The 19,573-nt window shown below is 50.4% G+C and overlaps 1 pseudogene; it reads left to right on the top strand.

The window, feature by feature from the left end:
• Window positions 1-6,581: 6,581 nt before the first annotated feature.
• LOC140709359 (small nuclear ribonucleoprotein Sm D2 pseudogene) lies at window positions 6,582-7,007 on the top strand (annotated as a pseudogene).
• Window positions 7,008-19,573: the final 12,566 nt, after the last annotated feature.

Raw genomic sequence — 19,573 nt, forward strand, 5'->3', positions numbered from 1 at the left:
GGCTGCCTGGACTCCCAGCTGCTTTGTGCAGAGAGACCCTCCTGCCCTGGGCAGCCCAACTTCCCCTGCCAGCCTTCCTCCTGCCGGTGTGGGGACTGGTGTAGGAACCTGGCTAGGAAGACAGCTGTATGGACGAACTGGCCTGGTAGAGAGAAACTGTAAGGGACCCTGTGCTCCAAGAAGCCAGAGGAGAGGAAGTCAATGGTAGTGAAGGCAAGGCTGGCTGTGGCTGAGGTCCCTCCCCACAGGTCATGCCCAAGAGCACAACAGCAGGAAGGCACACACGGCCACCGAGTGCATACCCTGGGCCAGGTACCATTAGGAGCAGGGTTTACAGAAGAAAGAATGTAACACAGTTCTTGCTCTCCAATAACTGTGGGGAAAGGTGTGGTTCGCCTTCCTTCAGAGGGAAAACCAGACACTCTCCCTCCCTGAGGCAGTGGGATGGGGCTGATCAAGCTTCATTTAGGAGGGGCCGACCCACCTGGAAGCCGAGCATTTGGGAACATGCCCAATAGCCTTGACTCCACCCTGCTAGTTGCCTCCGCATCCCACGCCTGATGCCCTCATCCCTGGCACCTTGACCTGCCCCATCTCCAACCTTAGCTACCCAGGTTACCTCAGTTAGCAAACACCCTCCAGGGGCCTAGTGGAGTGAGTCAGAGCCCTGGGTCCCTCACCAGCCCTGGGTTCCCACACCCAGGTGTTCAGGGTCCAAGATGCAGGTCTGGGTGCTTTAGGCAGGGAGTGAGGAAACACTGGGACCAACAGTCTGGCCTCTCCACCAAGAGAGACAACCATGAGCCAGACCTCTAGAAATTCTTTTTTTTTTTTTTTTTGAGAGGGAGTCTCGCGCTGTCGCCCAGGCTGGAGTGCAGTGGCCGGATCGCAGCTCACTGCAAGCTCCGCCTCCTGGGTTTGTGCCATTCTCCTGCCTCAGCCTCCCTATAGCTGGGACTACAGGCGCCCGCCACCTCACCCGGCTATTTTTTTTGTATTTTTTAGTAGAGACGGGGTTTCACTGTATTAGCCAGGATGGTCTCGATCTCCTGACCTCGTGATCCGCCCGTCTCGGCCTCCCAAAGTGCTGGGATTACAGGCTTGAGCCACCGCGCCCGGCCAGACCTCTAGAAATTCTAAAGAGGCTGGTAACTGGGGACCCAATGTAAGACCCAGGGAACTGCCTGCACTCACAGTCCAGGCTGGGCAGGGCAGCTCCTTAGCCAAACACTGAAACCTCACTCCTGGGAACCAACATTCTCCTAGCCATCTGTCCTGCTTTTCCTCCCCGAAGCTTTTCCGGTTTACCCCAGGTCCTGAGAGTGCCTCCTCTCCCTGAGTCCGCATCCTTCCCCGGGGGTACGCGGCAGGGCTGGCCCTGGCTGCACTCCCAGGGTGAGTCTGACAGAGCTGGGATGGGCCCCAGACAAATGTGCTGCGTGTCCAAGCCTGTGCCAGGATGAGGGGCCTGAGCCGCTCCCCCAGTTACCTCCCAACATGGGGTTCCCCAGCAGCTCTTCCCAGGTACAAAAGGAGAGGCATCCTTGCAGCCTGGACTTGGCCAGGTCCTGGAGGGGCTGATGCCTCGGCCTCTGACATTGCCCTTTTAAGAGCCCTTCCCGGCGGGGCCAACCTGTAATCCCAGCACTTTGGGAGGCCTAGGTGGGCAGATTACCTGAAGTCAGGAGTTCAAGACCAGCCTGGCCAGCATGGTGAAACCTCATCTCTACTAGAAATACAAAAAATTAGCCGAGTGCAGTGGTGCGCGCCTGTAATCCCAGCTACTCAGGAGGCTGAGGCAGGAGAATCACTTGCACCCGGGAGGCGGAGATGCCATTGCACTCCAGTTTAGGCAACAAGAGCGAAATTCTGTCTCAAAAAAAAAAAAAAAAAAAAAAAAGCCCTCCTCGTGGGGGCGGGGTGGGGGTGCTGCAGGCAGGTTCGTGTTGCAGAAACACAGCAATGTGCAGCTCCCCATCCACCTGGTAGGAAAGAGGCCCTGAACTCCAGGTCTCTACCTCTCTGGGACCTTCGGGCAGAGGTAGGGTGTCCCAGCCACCTCCAAGAGAACCTCTTGTTGTGGAGGGGCAGGTCCTTTTCTGCTGCTCTGACTGGCTGGTTCACAAGCCCTGTGTTTTGGAGACTGGTCCCTGTCCCTCCATAGGAGGTTTCCTTCCCCCTACACAAACCTGCTGTCAAAATGGTCTGGGAGTTTATTTTTATTGAGGTGTAAATAGCTGATAAGACTGTGTGACCTTCTGGGACAAGTGGTTTTTAAACCCTGAAGAAACAAGCATTAAGCTCCCATCTGGAATAGGTTTCATCCTTGCCTCCTTCCATCTTGTCTCAGAGAAAACCTTTTTTTTTTTTTAACTCCTTCTCCAAAACCAGGTCTTGTCTACTTGTGCCCTGAATCTCACCACCGTCCTGCGTTGCCTGAGTCCTTGTTCTTGAGCTAGTTCTCTGCTGAACCTCCCGTCCCGCATCCCCTCCGTCCAACCTGCTTACATATTCCCCATCTGAAAACAGCCCTCCTGCAGTCCTGCTGCTCCTGTCAAATTGCAATCCCATCTGGCTCCTGTCCCTCAAAGATGAATGAACAGTGGACACTTGCAGGCTCTGCTACCTCATTAACATTCCCGGTCCTTCTTCCCCCCATCCCCCTCAGAGGGAAGGTGAACTCCTCCAGAGGGAACTGCATGAGGGGACAGGAAGAAGGCCTGAATGGCTGGAGCACAGAGTAAGGGTGATACTGACTGGAGGCTGGAGATGTGGGCAGGGCCAGGAGATGGCACCTGACCCTAATGCTGGCCTCCGCCTCCACTTTCCCTGCTGCTCTGTGACCTCCACATGCAGGGCTCTCAAATCCATTCTCTCTCATCTGAGCATCTCCACCCACCCCCAGCATACACATTGGGCATCTCCTCTTAGTATTCAGGCACCCTAACACACACCTGAGACTCACCCTGGACAACTCCCTCCTCTCCATCCCCAGGGGCCAGTCTGTTTCGCAGCACCATTGAGTCTTCATCACTCAGGTCTGCCCCCTTGACAGCCTGCTCCCTGGCCCCAGCACAGGCCCTCCTCCTCCTGCACTATTGCAGTGGCCTCCTTGCTAGTCTGCTGGACCTCAGTCCCTTCTTCCGGTGCAGCCTCCTCACTGTGCCAGATTAGCCCGCCAGATGGCACAGCCATGATCATTCCTCTCCTGCCAAAACACCTCAGATGGTTCCCCTCAACTTACAAGGTCTAGACTTCTCAGCTGGAGTCCCAGCTCATCCAAATGTGCCCCCAGTTCAGATTAGCGGCTCTCTGCTCCATATTCCCACCACCCCCTTGTTTCCTCCTGTGTCCTGGCACTGACTGTGCATTGCACCTCTCCACGCTTGCTCACGCTGTTCCCCTGCCTGGATGCCTTTTCCTCCTGCCTATTAGTGGAATTATTCCTTCCTCTTCAAAATAGCTCAGATGCCACCTTCTTCTTCTTCTTTTTTTTTTTTTTTCCCAGATGTAGTTTCACTCTTGTTGCCCAGGCTGGAGTGCAATGGCGCGATCTCACCACGACCTCTGCCTCCCGGGTTCAAGCGATTCTCCTGCCTTAGTCTCCCGAGGAGTTGGGATTACAGGCATGTGCCACCACGCCTGGCTAATTTTGTATTTTTAGCAGAGACAGGGTTTCTCCATGTTGGTCAGGCTGGTCTCAAACTCCTGATCTCAGGTGATCTGCCCGTGTAGGCCTTCCAAAGTGCTGGAAATACAGGTGCGAGCCACCGCGCCCGGAGCCAAATGCCACCTTCTTTAAAAAGCCCTCTCTAATTCCTCCACCCCCACACAAAAGTATTAGTGACTATTGCTCTGTGACAGCTTTTGTCTCTGTCCAAGGGACTGGCTGTTCCTTGGGGACATAGCTCATCTGTGTACCTCTCACACTTAGTTACTTATCCCTGTGGCTGGAGCATGGCTCTGACCAGACAGGGCCTCCCTCCTCGGCCTGCTCTGACAACCTGAACAGAACAGTCACATAATTCAGAGGGTGCTTGGGGATTTACCACTCGAAGCTCAGCCCCAGGTTCCATCTCTTCCTGCCCTGTGCTCAGAGGCTGAAAGTGTTCTCAGCTGGATCTTAGATGGCTATACATCCCTATGGAATGCTGGGCCTATTAAGCCACCCTTGACAAAGTACACTGGCACTGTGGGTTGAATCCATCACTAGGATAAAGCATCCAATATCATCTTTCAACAAGCCCCAAAGAAGGTCTGTCTCACAGGGCTGGGACATCAAAACCTCTACCGCTGGCTGCAGCAGGCATGGGGAATGCAGTTTTGTGGTTAAAGTGAGTTCGTTCACAGCTGCCCTTACAACAGCCTAGAGACCCCACTGGCCTACCAGATGGTGGCTCCAAGCATAAAGGGACACCTGGTCACCCCTTTCTGCCATCCATCCATCCATCCATCCATCCATCCATCCATCCATCCTCCATTCATGTATTCATTTTATCTTTTATCTTTTTTTTTTTTTTTTTTTTAAAGACAGAGTCTTACTCTGTCACCCAGGCTGGAGTGCAGTGGCATGATCTCAGTTCACTGCAACCCCTGCCTCCTGGGTTCAAGTGATTCTCACATCTCAGCCTCCCAAGCAGTTGGGATTACAGGTGCATGACACCACGCCCAGTTAATTTTTGTATTTTTTGTAGAGACAGAGTTTTGCAATGTTGGCCAGGCTGGTCTCAAACTTCTGATTTCAAGTGATCAGCCTGTGTTGGCCTCCCAATGTTCTGGGATTACAGGCATGAGCCACTGCGCCCGGCCCACGTATTCATTTTTTGACCAGTATTTTCCACGTGCCTACTGTGTGTGTCAGGCCTGTGCTAGGTGCCAGGTGGTAGGCATTCAAGACATGTGTTCTCATTGGTCCTGGAGCTCACTGCCAGTGGGTAAGACAGATGTTAGCCAAGTAAATACTTTATGTAATTACAAGTTGTCATATGTGGCAGGAAAGTGGGGGCATTTAAGACTGCCATGTTCCACAGCTGGAAGGCAGCCAGCGTGTCCAGAACAGAGTGAGGGGGGAGGAGTGAGAACAGGCAGGGCCACTCCACACTGGACTTTGTGGATAAATATAAGGACGCTGGATTTTATTCAAGGTACAACAGAGGCCCAAGGCAGGGCTTTCAAAAGGGAAGTCACATGCTCAGATCTAAGGCTGTGCAATAGTACCCTGTGAAGGATACCATTAGGTGTCCTTTAATCAGATAAATCCAGAATGTGGCACTTCAACAAGAAAACTGGACTCTTCAGTTGATGTCACCAAAAAAGGAAAGAAAGAGAAATTTTAAAAACAGAAAAGTGACGTGTGCCCAAATGTAATCCACAAAGTTGAAAGCAGCAGCTGTCTAAGACCTTTGGGAGACAGTAAGGAATTTGGATTGGATTGGATAATAGATGATACCAGGAATTCCCCTTCATGTTCCTGGTCAAAGCAGCAGTCCTGTAGGGTGTGCAAGAAAGGGAAGAAGGGGAGGCCCTTGGAAAATATTGGTCAAAAAACGAATACCTGAAAGGAGGAAGGAAGGATGGATGGATGGATGGATGGATGGATGGATGGATGGATGGATGGCAGAGAGGATGTCCGTGTATGCCTGGAGCCACCATCTGGTAGGCCAGCTGGGTCTCTAGGCTACTCTAAGGGCAGCTCCAAACTCATTCACTTTAACCACAAAGCTGCATTCCTGGCCGGGCGCGATGGCTCACACCTGTAATCCTAGCACTTTGGGAGGCCAAGGCAGGTGGATCACAAGGTCAAGAGTTCGAGACCAGCCTGGCCAACATAGTGAAACCCCATCTCTACTAAAAATACAAAAATTAGCCACGCATGGTGGTGCATGCCTGTCATCCCAGCTACTTGGAAGGCTGAGGCAGGAGAATCACTTGAACCCAAGAGGCGGAGGTTGTGGTGAGCCAAGATCACGCCACTGCACTCCAGCCCGGGCAACAGAGCAAGACTCCCTCTCCAAAAAAAAATAAATAAATAAATAAAAATTCTGCTTTCCCTGACTCTCAGGAGCTGCCTGTGGAGGGGCTGAGGGCTCAGGCACCTTATTTTCCTCTCATTCTTCAAAAATTGAGAGAGATAAAGCAGAGTGTCAACAATTATTGAATCCAGACACTAGGCACAGTGGCTCACATATGTAATCCCACTTGAGACCAGGATTTGAGATCAGCCTGTGCAACAGAGCAAGACCCCGTCTCTAAAAATTAAAAAAAAAAAAAAAAAAATAGCTGGGCATTGGCGGCCTGTGCCTGTAGTCCCAGCTGTTCAGGAAGCTGAGGTGGGAGGGCTGCTTGGGGCTGTTTTCAAGCGTTGAGGCTGCAGTGAGCTGTGATCGCACCACTGCACTCCAGCCTGGGCAGCAGAGTGAGACGATGTCTGAAAAAAATAAAATAGAAAATATTGTTGAATCTAGCAGGAGAATATCTGGTATTATTTATACCATTACACCACTCTTTCGATTTCTCTGAGTGTTTGAAATTTTCCCAAATAAAAAACTGGGGGAGATTTTTTAAACCTAAAAAATGTTTAATAGTTTAAAAAAAAATTACGGAAACGGGAGTGAACGGAGAGCTTAGTGACCATCATGAGCCTCCTCAACAAGCCCAAGAGTGAGATGACCCCAGAGGAGCTGCAGAAGCGAGAGGAGGAGGAATTTAACACGGGTCCACTCTCTGTGCTGACGCAGTCGGTCAAGAATAACACCCAAGTGCTCATCAGCTGTCGCAAGAATAAGAAACTCCTGGGCTGCGTGAAGGCCTTCGATAGGCACTGCAACATGGTGCTGGAGAACGTGAAGGAGATGTGGACTGAGGTCCCTAAGAGCGGCAAGGGCAAGAAGAAATCCAAGCTAGTCAACAAAGACTGCTACATCTCCATGATGTTCCTGCGCGGGGACTCGGTCATCGTGGTCCTGCAGAACCCGCTCATTGCCAGCAAGTAGGGGCTGCCTATCCATCGACAGAACTCACTCTTTTGTCCTATGAAGACCGTTGCCATTGGTGTTGAGAATAATAAAGCTCTGTGTTTTTTTCTTAAAAAAAAAAAAAAGTACTTTGGCTGCCGAGCAGAGACTGGTTTGGGGGGAAGTGACCACATAAAGAATCCATAAAATCCTGACTGAGTATCCCCCTCTGTGACAGCCCTGAAGTGGGGGACTGAGAAACAACAGAGCCCCCACAAGGGGTGCACCCTCCAGCCTTGAAGAAAGTGGGGAACAGTGGACGGGGCATGGCAGGCAAGTGTAGACCGAAGGGTGTTCAGATTTCTGGCCGTCCCCACCCTCCAGTCTGCTGGCTCCTGGTCCCTTCACGCCACCTACCCCACAGTCCAGGAGCCCCCCATGGCCAGGTTCTCTCCTTCTGGTTTCTGTGCCCTTTCTAAAGCAGCACGGAGCCCAGAAATGGGATCGGGTGCCAGGGCCTCTTCCCCATTCTCTCCTTCCAGAGAAACTGCCCTGCCCACCCACAGAAGGTCACTATGACCGTTCCCATCAGTGGCCTCCCTCCCTACCCCTCCTTCCCTACAGGCCATTGGTTCCAGAATTTCAGCCCACAAGGATCTGCCCAAGGCAGAACTCACCTTGTTCTTCCCAGTGTGGCCCCTGTCTGCCCCTCCAGTGTGCTGGGCCACAGCGGAGCCACCCCAATCTCAGCTCCAGCGAAGCTGATGCTTGCATTTCATTCATTCATTCATTTCATTCATTCATAGCATACTGCTTAAGAGCGTAGGCTCTGGGCCAGATTGCCTGGGTCCGAATCCTAGTTTTTTTTGTTTTTTTTTTTTTTTGAGACGGAGTCTCGCTCTGTCGCCGAGGCTGGAGTGCAGTGGCCGGATCTCAGCTCATTGCAAGCTCCGCCTCCCGGGTTCATGCCATTCTCCTGCCTCCGCCTCCGGAGTAGCTGGGACTATAGGCGCCTGCCACCTCGCCCGGCTACTTTTTTTTTTTGTATTTTTTAGTAGAGACGGGGTTTCACCGTGTTAGCCAGGATGGTCTCGATCTCCTGACCTCGTGATCCACCCGTCTCGGCCTCCCAAAGTGCTGGGATTACAGGCTTGAGCCACCGCACCCGGCCCGAATCCTAGTTCTTCCATTACTAACGGTATAATCATGGAGAAGACACTTAACGTGTAGCTTAAGAGACTCAACTAATGAATTCCTCTTCCAGGAATGCTGTTCCTGATTCTTGAAGATGCAGCCCAAGTCCTGTCTCCTCTAGGAGGCCCTCTGGGATTTCCTCCACCCTCACCACTCTCTCCTCTGAATTCCTTTAGCCTTTTCTGTCTCATTTGCTTCTGGAGCACTTCACCCATGCGACCCCGTTGGGTTGAAAGCCAGGGCCATGCCTTATCCAGGGGTCCTCAGGAAGCAAGCTGAGTAAGGAATCCCATCAGAGCTAAAGGACAGCCCCAAGGCCAGCCAAGCAGGTCTCCTTCCTTTCCAGAGCCTCCACTGTGAAGTGGGAGGTTTGAACTAGAAGAGCAGTAAATTCTCTTTTAACAGACCCCAAGCCCTTGCTGTCCCTTGATAGCACCTACAAGCTATGCAGAAAGGAAGTCTAAATGTCCCTTACACATAGGAGGGAGGTCCATAGCTTCCTTACAACTGGAAAGCTCCATGAAGCAGGCAGCCCTTCCCTGGGAATCAGGGAGGCCTCCACCAGGGCAGCCCCTCCCTCATTTGAGACTCTCAGTGATGCGTTTGAAACTTGGAAATTTCCGTCCTGCTTTTGGGAGTTGGAAGTATCTGAGTATCTGAGGAAGTGATGGGGAGAGAGTTCTGTCCTGTGCCCCTGGGGGGAGGACTGGGGAGGATTAAGGACTATTTGCCAAACATGCCTGGGGATGACGGGAAGCGTTCCTTGGATCCCCCAACCTATCCGCCCTTGGGTGGAAAGGCCACCCACCTGGAGGGGTCTCCTGTGCTCATGCCTTCCCTGGCAACCCTGCCTCAAGGTGCGAGGCTCCAGAACCACATTCCATGATCCAGAGCCAGGGCTACTCTTTCCTCCCACCCAGAAAGCTTATTTTAGCAACAAAGGGAGAGAGATGAATGGAGAGTTGCAGCATCTCCACGGGTTGGCTTGGGCCTTCACCAGAAATGAGAGTCTCATTACCCAATCGCAATTCAAAGGATAATTAACAGATGGTATAATTTCCAAGCATTCTCTGCACCACATGGCTATTAGGTGAAGAACAAAATGCCCACGCAGCCCCTAGATCCTTCCAAACTCCAGAGTCTGAGGAAGTCTGGAGCGGCAGAGCCCTGTGGAGGCTGCGTAACCCACGCCTCCATCTCCAGAGCTGCCCTTGGCCTTGCTCAGAGGAAGAAAGCTCCTGTTTGGTCAAAGGGGAGGGCATTTCCTTGAGCCATGGGTTCCCCTGCTACCTACTTCTCTCCATCCTGCCAGCACAGTCTAACCCTAATCTTTCTTGCTGTAGCCAAGGCCCATCTCCTTTCCTATTTCCCCAGGGAAAAAGACAAGAGCTGATTTCTCATCCTTGGCCTCACTGTGTGGTCACACAGACACTCCTTGGGCCTGGGGCTGGGGAATCCTCTGCTGTGACCCAGTGAGAGTGGCACCACTGTGACCAGGGGGCAGTGGTAGAAGGGAGCACCTGATCCAGTACTTTTCAGATGGGTTCCTCCAGACCCTCAAGTTCCGCAGAGCAGCCCAGGGATTTCTTGGTTGGGAGAATGGTGAAGAGGGGCCAGGCCCTGACCCCCTCACTTCAACCCAGCAGCACTACTCCTCTGTTCTATATTCTGGCTTTCCACTTCAGATTTCTTTTGAAGAAAAAGATTCTAAGCAGGGGCCTTTAAAAACAGTATACTAAGAATAGATAGGGCTCAAGGACAGTATCTCCAACTGAACTTTTAATAAACTCCCGTAGGCGCCAAGAAGGTGGGTAGATAAGAAAAAATATAAAAACAAGGTACTGAGTAGAAGGTTACATGTGAAAAAAGAAAGTTTGTTTTGCATTGCATTCTTTCTGCTGACCTGAGGTTTATGGAGTATAAATAAAGTGAGGCGGAGGCTCTGAGCGCGGCCGCCATGTTCTCTGTGTGTCTTTGTCTTTGTGTGTGTTCTTTCACTCTCCACCACCCCCGGTGCGGCCCCCAACAAGTGGCGCAGCGAGCAGGGTCAACACGGGTGAGTAGGGAAGAACAAGAAGGGGAACCCCCTAGGAGCGGGTAAGGCTCAGATATTGTTAAGGGGAACCTTCTTAAACTTTCATTATGGGAATTCCATCTCTCTGGCCTCAGAATATTTATGGCTGTTTCAAGGACTGTTGCTGTCTATGGGAGTAAAAGTAAAAAAAAAAAGACTTTGAAACGATTGTTTGCCCATGTTAAATAACATTGTTACTGGTTTCAGTATCAGACTAAAGTACAGCTAAATCAGAAAAAATGGTTACAGGTAGTAAAAGCTTTGCTTAGAGCTCTCCAGTTAGGGAATATTATGCCTCTAAAATTGTGGACCTTGTGTAACTCTATCACTCAGACATTAGAGTTACTTGAGACTAATTTGGAGTGTGGTAATGTAGCCACAGGAGGAAAGGTATCTGAGGATTTGAAAAAATAAAATAAATCTAAAATGGAGCCCATTTGTGCCAGGGTAACAAAAGGGGGAGAAGAAAAAAAGCCAGCTCTTCCTTCTTTTAAGGGAAATTCTGACATACAGTGTATTATGAAAATGCTTCAACAAATATTACAGATACATTCTTCTAATTCACCTTTGTAAACTTTCCCTGTTTCTTTTCCTTCAGCCCTGTTAAAAGAGGATTTTCCAGTGCCTCCAACCCCCGGGCTTCCTTATCTTTACCTTTGTTTGGCAAAGTTTTCTCAGTGCCTTGCCCGCCATTGGGGGAGGGAGAAAAGGAAAAGATTAAAAAAAAAAAAATTTTTTTTAAGGAGCTGGATCTGTTTCCAATTATTTGTGCTTCTTTTACTCCTAATGCTTAGTTTTCAAATGGTGACAATAATGTCCAATTTAATGCCTTACAAATTAAATTTTTTTTAAAAAAATAAAAGCTGCCATTTCTAACTATAAACCCCTATCCTTGGTCTTGAAAATAGGTTTAGAAACTTAGAAACCTTTAAACCTATAGACTTAGAAACTTAGAAGCTTAGAAACTTAGAGACTTAGAAATTTATAGACTTAGAAGCTCAGAGACTTAGAGACTTAGAAACTTAGAAGTTTAGAAAAGCCACACCAGGTGGCTATCTAAAAGCACCCACCCAACGACCAGGTGGCCATCTAAAGCACCCGCCTGATGTCCGTGTGGCTATCTAAAACACCCACCCATATTCCTGGAACTCAAACAGAAGAACAAGTCCGGGAAATACCCCGCGCGGGTTCAAACCAGGTTCAAACCAACCAATTAAAGTAAGACATCTCGCTCAGGCCATAACCTGCTCCAATCATCTTGCGCCTCAAGCTTTGTAAAATTTTGTGGTTTTTTGCCTTTATAAACTGTCTGTAACAAGCATTCGGGGTCCTGTGGCCAACTTCGGACATAGGACCCTAGCGCGCTAGCAATAAATCTCTCCACTGTGACTTCCGTGTCGAGTGGTCTCTCGCGACGACCCCTGCCCAGGAAGGAATCTAAAAACTAGGTTCCTACATTTGGTGCGTTGGCCGGGAATGGGGGTCGCCCGAGGACCCTCGACCCCTCCAGTGGAGACACAATTGGCCCGGGCCACCGACTGCTGACCGGACGAACGGACTCTTGTCAGGTACTTTCGTTTCGCTCTGTGCTCTGTTTGTCTTGCCGGCTAGCTCTGAGGAGTACTCCGTCTGAATAATCAAGTGGGGAAGGGGGGCAGACGTGTCCGGCACCTTCCCCCTTGCGCCCCGGGGGACGCCCTGGTGGTTGTCGGGAGGAAAGCTGACGACTCTGTTGGCCTCCTCAAATCGGTAGGCAGGTTACGCCTGCCGTCTGAATCTTTTGTAAACTTGTGGCGCCACTCTCGGGCCGCGCGGCTCCTCTGTGTTTGTTTGGTCACTGTGTTTACTGTTGTCATTTTGTCCTTGTGTGTGCGTGACTTTCTGGACGAAACTATGGGACAGACACTAACAACTCCTTTAGCCTTGACTTTGACCCACTTCCCTGACGTCCGGGCGCAAGCCCGCGATCTCTCCGTGGAAGTCCGTAAAGGACGATGGAAAACTTTCTGTTTGTCTGAATGGCCAACCCTCCAGGTTGGGTGACCCCAGGACGGAACATTTGACCTCTCCGTTATCTTACAGGTTAAAGCAAAAGTGATGAATCGTGGGCCACAAGGACACCAGGACCAAGTGGCCTACATAATCACCTGGGAAGATTTGGTCCGAAACCCCCCTTCCTGGGTGAAACCCTTCTTCCATTCCCCCTCCCCGTCCCAATCTACCCTCCTTGCCGTGGAAGCCCCAAAGAATCAGACTTCGGATCCCCCTAAGCCAGTCCTCCCTGATGGAACTCAGCAAGACCTCCTCCTGTTCGACCCTCCGCCTCCTCCTCCTCCTCACGACCCCCTCCTGAGGCCTCCACCTTACGCTTCACCCTCGTCCCTTACCCTATCCCCAATCCCTCCCACTACTCCCTCGGCCCCTACTCTTTCTCCAGCCCCTTCATCGGTCCCTTCCTCGACCTCGCCTCCCTCTCCAACGCCGCCCAAATTAACCCCTAGAATGCCGCCACCGTCCCATCCTCCCCGCTCGCTCCGCGCATCAGGGGGGCCGGAAGCCCGCCCCGCAGCCAGCCCGGCTGCGCTCGCAGCCGCGTTCCCAGGGTTTGCGTGCCTCCGGCGGTAACCCGCGGGACGCCGTGGCGGCGTCCGCTGTCGCGCGGAAAGGCGAGGTCAAAAAGGTTGCGCGGGGTGGCGGGGGGGAAGAGAGGTCGCGCGCCCCTCCTCCCCGCCGCGGTTCCGCGCCGCCACCAACACCTCCTCTCCGCTTGCGGCGGACTGAAGACCCGGATGGCACTCCCACCTGGCAGTCTTCCCTTTTCCCCTTCGCACGGTCAACCGCGCAATCCAGTACTGGCCCTTTTCTGCCTCCGACCTCTACAATTGGAAAACTCACAACCCCCCCTTTTCCCAAGACCCTCAGGCCTTAACCTCATTGATAGAATCCATTCTCCTCACCCACCAGCCTACCTGGGATGATTGTCAACAGCTTTTGCAGGTCCTTCTGACCACCGAAGAAAGGCAACAAGTCCTCCTGGAGGCCCGGAAAAATGTGCCGGGGCCAAGAGGCCTTCCAACCCAGCTCCCCAACGAAATAGACGAGGGATTTCCCCTCACCCGCCCGGACTAGGATTATGAGACAGCACCAGGTAGGGAGAGTCTCCGAATCTATCGCCAGGCTCTGTTGGCGGGTCTCAAGGGGGCAAGGAAACGCCCCACCAATTTGGCCAAGGTAAGGACCATAATTCAAGGAAAGGACGAAAACCCGGCAGCCTTTATGGAAAGACTTCTGGAAAGGTTCCGAATGTATACCCCATTTGATCCAGAGGCTCTAGAACATAAGGCTACCGTGGCCATGTCGTTCATAGACAAAGCAGCACCAGATATTAAAAGAAAACTCCAAAGATTAGATAGGATCCAGACCTATGGATTACAGAAATTAGTCAGAGAGGCAGAAAAAGTATATAATAAAAGAGAAACTCCCGAGGAAAGGGAAGCCAGACTAGCGAAAGAACAGGAGAAACGAGAGGATGGAAGAAATAAAAGAGAGATAAGTATTTAACAAAAATCCTGGCAGCAGTAGTAACGGAGAAAGGGCCAGGAAGAAAGGGAAAAAAAAAACGGAGGCGGCCTAAGGTAAAAAAAGACCAGTGTGCCTACCAGGCATCTACTTCAGGAGCTAAGTGCCTTACAACTTGCTCAGCCCCTTAATTAAAAGATGCATTCTTTTGTTTACCCCTGGCCCCCTAAAGCCAGGAACTCTTTGCCTTTGAGTAGAAAGACCCTGAGAAAGGAATCTCAGGCCAATTGACCTGGACCCTACTTCCCCAAGGGTTCAAGAACTCTCCCACTCTCTTTGATGAGGCTCTCCACCGGGACCTAACTGACTTCCGGACCCAGCATCCAGAAGTGACCTTGCTCCAGTATGTAAATGACCTCCTCCTGGCGGCCCCCACAAAGGAAGCCTGCATGCAAGGTACTAGGCATCTACTCCAGGAACTGGGTGAGAAAAAAATACCGGGCATCCGCCAAGAAGGCACAAATTTGTCAGACCAAGGTAACCTACCTGGGGTACATACTGAGTGAGGGGAAAAGGTGGCTCACCCCTAGGCGCATAGAGACTGTAGCTCGCATTCCACCGCCCCGGAATCCCAGAGAGGTGCGTGAATTCCTGGGAACTGCTGGGTTCTGTCGCTTGTGGATACCCGGTTTCGCTGAACTGGCCGCCCCCCTTTATACCCTCACCAAGGGAAGTACCCCTTTTACCTGGCAGGAGGAACATCAATTGGCTTTTGAGACTCTAAAGAAAGAACTCCTCTCTGCCCCAGCCCTTGGGTTACCAGATACCTCAAAACCTTTCACCCTCTTCTTAGATGAGAGGCAAGGAATTGCAAAAGGAGTCTTAACCCAGAAATTAAGGCCCTGGAAGAGACCGGTAGCGTATCTGTCTAAAAAGCTAGATCCTGTAGCAGCCGGTTGGCCCCCGTGTCTCCGCATCATGGCAGCCACTGCCATGTTAGTCAAAGACTCTGCTAAGTTAACCCTTGGGCAGCCATTGACTGTTATTACTCCACACGCTCTAGAGGCCATAGTGCGACAGCCCCCGGACCGGTGGATTACCAATGCACGCTTGACCCACTACCAGGCCCTCCTATTGGACACAGACCGCGTCCGGTTTGGCCCTCCGGTCACCCTGAACCCTGCAACGCTGCTGCCGCTACCAGGAGACCAACTGAGCCCTCACGACTGTCGGCAGGTGTTGGCAGAAACCCACGGAACGCGGGAGGACCTCAAGGACACAGAACTCCCAGACGCGGACCACACATGGTATACAGACGGCAGCAGCTATCTTGACTCAGGTACCCGGAGGGCGGGAGCGGCAGTGGGAGATGGCCACACCACCATTTGGGCGCAGTCACTGCCCCCTGGCACGTCTGCACAAAAGGCTGAGCTAATAGCGCTAACAAAGGCCCTAGAGCTGTCCAAGGGGAAAAAGGCTAATATTTATACAGATAGCCGATATGCTTTTGCAATGGCTCATACCCATAAAAGTATTTATGAAAGAAGAGGTCTCCTAACATCAGAGGGAAAAAAATCAAGAACAAAGCTGAAATAATTGCCTTATTAAAAGCCCTCTTCCTCCCACGAGAAGCAGCCATAATCCACTGTCCCGGACCTCAGAAAGGACAGGATCCAGTTGCAGTGGGAAACAGACAGGCAGACCACGTGGCCAAGCAGGCAGCCATGGCAAAAGTACTAACCTTAGCCTCAGAACTCAACAAAACCGACCAGGATAGACACACCTACACCCCAGAAGACCAGGAAGAGGCAAGAGCCATAGGAACTATAGAAAATAAGGACACCAAGAACTGAGAAAAAGAAGGGAAGACAGTCCTCCCACAAAAAGAAGCCGTGGCTATGATCCAGCAGATGCATGCCTGGACACACTTAGGTAGCCGGAAGTTAAAAATGTTGATTGAAAAAACTGACTTTCTAATTCCTAAGGCAAGTACTCTAATAGAACAGGTGACTTCTGCCTGCAAGGTCTGTCAGCAGGTGAACGCTGGGGCTACTCGAGTGCCAGCAGGAATACGAACCCGTGGCAGCCGCCCGGGGGCTTATTAGGAGGTAGACTTCACTGAAGTAAAACCTCACTATGCTAGGTATAAGTACTTACTAGTGTTTGTAGATACCTTTTCAGGATGGGTAGAAGCCTACCCCACCCGGCAAGAAACGGCACACATAATAGCCAAGAAGATTCTGAAAGAAATCCTTCCTAGATTTGGACTTCCCAAGGTAATTGGGTCAGACAACGGGCCGGCCTTCGTTTCCCAGGTAAGTCAGGAGCTAGCCAGGATACTGGGGATTAATTGGAAATTGCATTGTGCTTATAGACCCCAGAGCTCAGGACAGGTAGAAAGAATGAATAGAACAATAAAAGAGACCCTTACTAAATTGACCTTAGAGACTGGCTTAAAAGATTGGAGACGCCTCCTATCTCTAGCTCTATTAAGAGCCCGGAATACGCCTAACCGCTTTGGGCTCACTCCATATGAAATCCTCTATGGAGGACCTCCCCCTTTGTCAACCCTACTTGACTCCTTTTCTCCCTCCAACTCTAAGACTGACCTACAGGCCCGGCTAAAAGGACTACAAGCAGTACAGACCCAAATCTGGGCCCCCTTGGCAGAACTGTACCGGCCAGGACATTCGCAAACCAGCCACCCCTTCCAGGTGGGGGACTCCGTCTACGTTAGACGACACCGTTCTCAAGGACTGGAGCCTTGGTGGAAAGGACCCTACATTGTTCTCCTGACCACACCCACAGCCATAAAGGTTGACAAAATCGCCACTTGGATCCACGCATCCCACGCCAAGGCTGCTCCAGAGACGCCCGGACCACCTGAGACATGGAGACTCCGTCGCTCCGAGGACCCCCTCAAGATAAGACTCTCTCGTACCTAACCCTTTGCTTACTACTAGCCCTCCTTCCTCGCGTCGCTGACACCAAAAACCCCCACCAACCTTTTAACCTAACCTGGAGAGTAACTAATTTTAATACCCATGAAGTCCTATATGAGACTTCACAAATTGCCCCTGTGGGAACTTGGTTTCCTGACCTTTATCTCAACCTAGATAAAGTAGCAGGGGTAAATAACATGGAAGGGGGAATATAGAGAAAACAGGCTAGAAGGGTGTCCATAAGCCGGAACGGGTTCTATGCCTGCCCCGGATTCCGGACAGGAGAAATAAAACAAACTTGCGAGGATATAACTTCCCTGTATTGTGCTAGCTGGACTTGTGTAACTAGTAATGATAGAGAATGAAAATGGGCCACAACACCATGGTACATATCCATGTCCTTTGTTAAGCCCTGCACCAGAACCCGGTATTCGGCTGATTGGAATCTGGTCTGCATCAAATTCAAAAAAGCGGCGAAATCTGATGGCCGCTAGATGTCAGGGTTAATATGGGGCCTATATTTACACCAAAAGCCACTGTTTAGGATCCCCATCCAAATTAGACTAGCAGTCAGCCCTGCCTCAGCTCCTGTCTCAATAGGGCAAAACCCAGTTTTACCAGAAGCAAGGCCTCCTCAGCCGGAGGCCCCTCAGGGCCCCCGGCCGGAGGACCCTCAGGGCCCTCGGCCGGAGGCCCCTCAAGGCACTACCCTGCCCTTGAGTTCTCCAGGCTTAGGTGACAGGCTCCTTAATCTCATAAAAGGGCTCTTACTTTGCCTTGAACCAGACCAGGCCAGAATCCACCTCCTCTTGTTGGCTGTGCCTAGCGACAGCCCCCCCTTATTATGAGGGCATTGCCTCCACTAATAATTTCACCAACTCCACTAATCCTACTGGATGTGCATGGGATCAGCATAAAAAGCTGACCCTGGCTGAAGTTTCTGGGTCAGGAATCTGTATAGGAAAGGTGCCCACTAGCCATCAGCATCTCTGTGACAAGACTCTGACAGTGCCTAGCTCCAACCACTATTTGGTCCCTTCTGGGACAGACTGGTAGGCTTGCAACACTGGACTCACTCCCTGTGTATCCACAGCAGCGTTTAACCGCAGCACAGACTACTGCGTGTTAGTACAGGTTGTTCCCCGAGTATACTATCACTCTGGAGACTCCTTTGACCTCCGGTATGAACAGAAAGCTTACGGTAGACCCAAAAAGGAACCGGTCTCACTCACCCTCACTGTAATGCTAGGAGTGGGGGTAGCAGCTGAGGTTGGGACCGGAACAGCAGCTTTAGTACGTGGTAGCTACCATCTGCAACAACTTAGGGCAGCCATAAATAAAGACCTTAGAGCCATAGAACACTCTATTTCAAAACTTAAAGAATCTCTAACCTCTCTGTCTGAAGTTGTATTGCAAAACCGGCGAGGACTAGAAATTGTCTTCTTAAAGGAAGGCGGGCTCTGTGCAGCCCTCAAAGAACAATGTTGCTTTTACGCAGACCATTCAGGAGTGGTTAAAGATTCTATGGCAAAACTAAGAGAAAGATTAGACAAACGGAAAAAAGAAAGAGAGTCTCAACAAAATTAGTTTGAAAGCTGATACAACCAGTCTCCTTGGTTCAGTACCTTAGTCTCCACCATCTTAGGCCCCCTTATCCTACTCATGCTCATCCTGACTTTCGGGCCGTGTATACTTAACCGCTTACTCGCCTTTATTAAAGATAAGTTAAACATTGTGCAGGCTATGGTCCTAACCCAACAGTACCAAGCCCTCAGGACAAAAGAGGAGGCTCAAGATTGAGCCTCTTGGTCACAAAAAGAGGAGGGAATGAAAATAGGTTTAGAAACTTAGAAACCTTTAAACCTATAGACTTAGAAACTTAGAAGCTTAGAAACTTAGAGACTTAGAAATTTATAGACTTAGAAGCTCAGAGACTTAGAGACTTAGAAACTTAGAAGTTTAGAAAAGCCACACCAGGTGGCTATCTAAAAGCACCCACCCAACGACCAGGTGGCCATCTAAAGCACCCGCCTGATGTCCGTGTGGCTATCTAAAACACCCACCCATATTCCTGGAACTCAAACAGAAGAACAAGTCCGGGAAATACCCCGCGCGGGTTCAAACCAGGTTCAAACCAACCAATTAAAGTAAGACATCTCGCTCAGGCCATAACCTGCTCCAATCATCTTGCGCCTCAAGCTTTGTAAAATTTTGTGGTTTTTTGCCTTTATAAACTGTCTGTAACAAGCATTCGGGGTCCTGTGGCCAACTTCGGACATAGGACCCTAGCGCGCTAGCAATAAATCTCTCCACTGTGACTTCCGTGTCGAGTGGTCTCTCGCGACGACCCCTGCCCAGGAAGGAATCTAAAAACTAGGTTCCTACAGTCTTCTTGATATTTTTTCATCAAAAAATTTAATAATTTCTATAGACTAAAAGACTTTGGGGAAAACTTTTCTTGATCGTTCTCAGTGGTTACAATTACACAACTGGTAAATGAACAAGGCACATGTACAGACTAAAAAAAATGTTATGTGTAATCCCCCAGGAGCCACTGAAAAACAACTCACAGACACGGGCCAATATACTACTCTTAGTACTCAGACTGGTCTAAAAAATGTTGCCCTTACTCAAATCAAGACTTTGTTTTTAAGGGCCTAAAATAAGGTAAAAATAACAGGAAAATCTTCCCTTTCCTCTGTAAAGATTTTACAGGGCACAAATAAACAATATTCAAATTTCGTAGCCCGTCTTCAGGATACTGTCTTAAAAATTGTGGGTACTGACCTTACTTCAAAAATTTTGTTACAAACGTTGTCTTTTAAAAATGCTTATACTGACTATCAAAAATTGTTAAAATCATTAAAGGCCAATGGGGCCAATTTAAACAA

The sequence above is a fragment of the Chlorocebus sabaeus genome, chromosome 20, assembly GCF_047675955.1.
Source record: "Chlorocebus sabaeus isolate Y175 chromosome 20, mChlSab1.0.hap1, whole genome shotgun sequence".
Lineage (NCBI taxonomy): Eukaryota > Metazoa > Chordata > Mammalia > Primates > Cercopithecidae > Chlorocebus > Chlorocebus sabaeus.